The sequence below is a fragment of the Hyaena hyaena genome, unplaced genomic scaffold (assembly GCF_003009895.1).
Source record: "Hyaena hyaena isolate Hyena2069 unplaced genomic scaffold, ASM300989v1 scaffold_338, whole genome shotgun sequence".
Lineage (NCBI taxonomy): Eukaryota > Metazoa > Chordata > Mammalia > Carnivora > Hyaenidae > Hyaena > Hyaena hyaena.
Genome location: NW_024080970.1, coordinates 1,171,675 through 1,175,895, shown reverse-complemented (window position 1 = coordinate 1,175,895; position 4,221 = coordinate 1,171,675). Strand labels below are relative to the sequence as shown.

At 38.9% G+C, this 4,221-nt stretch overlaps 1 pseudogene; it reads left to right on the top strand.

The window, feature by feature from the left end:
* Positions 1-3,894: 3,894 nt before the first annotated feature.
* Positions 3,895-3,985, top strand: LOC120243356 (annotated as a pseudogene).
* The last annotated feature ends 236 nt before the right edge of the window (positions 3,986-4,221 follow it).

Genomic DNA, 4,221 nt, shown 5'->3' with positions numbered 1-4,221 from the left:
TATTGGACACATATTGTATGTTTAGCATGTGTGAGGCCATCAGAGTGACACAGAAGAGGAGAAAGACAAGGTTTTCACCCTCAAATTCTTATGATGTAGATGGAGAGACCAGGGAAACTCATGAAACAATCGCAAGGACTGAAAGAACAATACAAAAGAATGGAATGATAAATTCTGTGTCGAACTAAGGAATGGCAGCAGGCCGATTTCAAGGGTGCCCCGGTGAAGAGGAGAGTGTTGTCTGCGTACAGACCCAGCATGAGCAGACACGGAAATGAGTGCAACACCATCATACCACGGGAACAATGATGAGACCCAGAAGCTGATCTGAATACGGGAATGAGAGCCGTGGAGAAGTTAAAGGCAAGGCAAAAACCCTATACTTTGTAAAAGACAGCTATTTAGCATCTTCCAGATTGGTAGAATAAAAGAGGAAGAAAACCAGGAAATAAACATTCTTTTTGAAAACGAAAATCCCTTCTTGTACCAAGGCAGTTTTACCCTGGCATTACTAATCATATGACAAGTCAAAGTCTAGACACTTCAAGAAATTTTCAGTTTTATCTAAATTGCATGCACACGTTCCTAACTTTTATGTTGATGTGGCAACATACATTCCACTAATCCATCGGAAAGTGACTTATTAGAAACAGGTGAGAGGGATTCTTTTTTCTAAAGTGCAAATTTGATTAGCGTATTAAGAGATTAACATTTACTGCAAAACAAAAGCAATAAGAACTTCAGTATGATCTCTTACCCCCCTCCCCCGCCACAAAACAAGTAAACAGGAAAACCTCTCTTCCTTCTGAATTATATTGAACCTCAGTGCACGTGCTCAAGAAAGTCTTTTTCACTTGGGAATGATTGTCCGGGCATGTGAACAGGTTGCATAGATATTTGTTGCTATTCAATAAGAATTGGGGTAATTATACTGGATGCTGAGCACTGTCTGACTTGTTAAAATATAGCAGCTTAGGGGCACCTGGGTGGCTCAGTCTGTTGAGCGTCCGACTTCTGGTCAGGTCATGATCTCACAGTTCGTGGGTTCGAGCCCTGTGTCCGGCTCTGTGCTGACAGTTAGCTCAGAGCCTGGAGCCTGCTTTGGATTCTGTATCTCCCTTTCTCTCTTACCCTACCCTGCTCATGCTCTCTCTCTCTCTCTCTCTCTCTCTCTCTCTCAGAAAGAAATAAAAACATTTAAAAAAAATATAGTAGCTTAAGGTTACTTTAATAATTATCTTCATATTTTTTGGTAATTATTATGAGGAGAAGGCTAATTAGCTGTTTTGGATACCCAAGCAGAACTTGAACTGGGGCAAACGCAAAATAAAAAAATAATCTCTCATTAGGCCTCAGGCACAGCGATTTGGCTTCAGTGATAAAGTGCAATGGGTAGTTAGGAATGACTGGGAAGAAATCTTATATAATCATCTGTGAAATTTACTCTGCATGATTTACCGACAGACCAAATGTCTATTAAACTCTTTCGATATTGATTTATGTAAAAAAAATTAGGATGAGTCAAATTATTGAGCTTTATGGGAACCAAGAGCAGATGTGAAATCTAAAACAAGAAGAGGATTTTAATAAGATGTACAGACTATGCATCAGGCTTAGGGTTAATACTGGTCTCTGGGCCTGAAGAATTTAAATCAATCCCAAGACATGACAGTAAAAGGTTTATCATGAGTGCGAGTGCTTTTCTTTTCAGAGGCCATTATTCATCCTGTTTGGTGCGCATTATTATGGAAAGATACATCCGCCACTGGGAGGAACCCTCTCTATTGGGGAGGCTGAGTCATTACAATTCATAGTGAAATGCAGTACAATTTCTATTTCCTTGGCAGTACTGAATAGACAGTTTGTGCTACTTGTTGACCATATCCACATCATTGTCATCTTAAAAATAAGAAAAAAAGTCTGTCAAAATCCTAATTTTAAATGTCCCTTTATAGATAGAATACCTTACCAGAAAGAAAGCATTACAAGGAAAGCGTCACAAAAATATTGAGTAGACACATTATAAATGTGAGTATGATTCTTTGTCTTTGAGGGACTTACTGTATATTTAAATAAAGAAGAACAGTTTCATATTGTCTATATATCCATCCATCTATCCGAATATTTATCAATTCACCTATCACTTATTATACAAGTGGTAATAGGTCCCCCAAAGGGGGATTGCACTATAGGACTTACGAGAAAGGAGAGTCTGCTAGAGTCTGGAAGAGTAACTCTTATTCTCAGAGATTACTTGGTTTATTTGGGTCTGAGAGCTCTAAGGAGAACTGAACATAAAAGGTGGAATTCTCAGATTCTTGAATTCCTGCATTCTTGTCTAGCCCTGTCATTTAGTTGTGTGATCTTACACAGGTCACCTAAATTTGCTAAATTTGAACTTGGTCACCCATGAAATGTGAACAATTACAGATTTCTATATCCTACACACCAATGGCCATAGCAACTGTATAAGGTGAGTATTATTATTACAGTTTAAATATTAGGACACCGAGGCTTACAAAGGCTAGGTAATTTCTTCAAACTTACAAAGGCAATCCATGGATTCAAATGCAGGCCTGTGCATTCCACCTCAACCTTGTTTCTTTTTCTACTACGCTGTGCCTGATTTTCCTCCCAGGACTATTCTGAGGATCAAATGAAGTAAACTCCAAAATGCTGCAGACATATGATGTGTGCCTGTACTGCTTGGAAGACTTTCCAGCAGAGCTGGGGGAAGGGCATTCCATCCTGTACAAATCAAATTGAAGAGGCCTAAGGTAACTCATCATATGGTCATTATCATCATAGTGTTCTATCAGGAAAGTGATTACATAAAAAACTACTTTTGGTTTCCACCTTGTTGGTTATGATTTTATTATTTGACAACTTCTGGACTGTCGACTTACCACAAGTATGTTATTTCTCAAATTTCTAGAAATCTTCTTCTAGTTTATCAACAGTGTTGAAGCATCTCCTTGGAAGAGCCTATTTCATAGACCCTGGCTCTCAATACCAAATGCTTTTGAGTTATTTCCTCACCTTCATGAAGTTCCTGGTTAACTTTTAAGATGCTATATCCCTGTGGCCGTAGCTCTGCAGAGGCTGGTGCGTGTCTAAATGCAGACCAGGTCTGCTAATAGCACAGTGTTTACCTCCCGCTGAATCTCAAATCAATCACCGAAGAGTCCAAAAGGAAGGCCAATTGTAAACATTTCTGAAAGGCACTGGTTGCTACCATTTATTTCGGATAAAGGTATTCAGAATTTTAATTTAGTTTCTGCTAGAGTTTAGGAGGGAATAGGGATTTTTTATTCTGGGGTATTGTGTATAAAACTCTTAAATATGAATTTCTTCTTGAGCTGTAAGTTTTCAAACATACCAGAAATGCAATTTTTATTTTTCCATACCTATTCCAGGATTTGTTTGGATTCATTCTAAATGGTCCATTGACAATAAGTAAATGACAGTCCTTTGGTCAGTGGCCTGTATACACCATGCTTTTCTCTACATGTAGATGGGCAGCTGGAAGAAACATTGTTCAGTTAGGGACATCTGCTTAAAGAGGGAAAAGGCCTTTGGTCGCTTTCAGAGAATCCCACTAATGACCTAGTTATGGCGGGTGGGTGACGGCAGGAACGATGGATGTTTCTGTGCAAGCTTAGCTCTACTGGGCTGATCGTAGATATAGGAATGATGAGACAAATCCTGGAGCCAACAGAGCATCGAGCTGAGTGACAGATTCTCTAATTCTGCATGTCACACCTGGTCCACAGTTGGTCTGCCCTTGAATTACAACAAAGGTATACCACCCTCTTAGGAATAAATTTGATTCTTATTTAAAAACAATTAGCTAAGGGCACTTTTGTCTAAACCTTCCCTTCAAAATGGAGTCTTACCGCTTCTAGGCCTTTTGGCTAAGATCTAGTGTAGTATCTGTTCTTATCAGTTTAAAATGGAGTCTTGTTAGAAAGCACAAAGACCACCTAGCAAGCTCTCTCACTCCAGACCAGACTTATAATGCTGGCTAACGGGGACCTTGCACACTTTCCAGTAATGCAAATAGAATGCAGCATTTTTACAGCAAAAATTATACTGTTGTCATCACCTAATTCAAAAAAACAATTGCTTTCAAGGTGATGAAATGTTGCTAAGTCACCAAAGCAATTGGAAAAATTTCATTGAAGTAATTTTTATTCTCTTGAACCCTATGGTCTTAGCTAG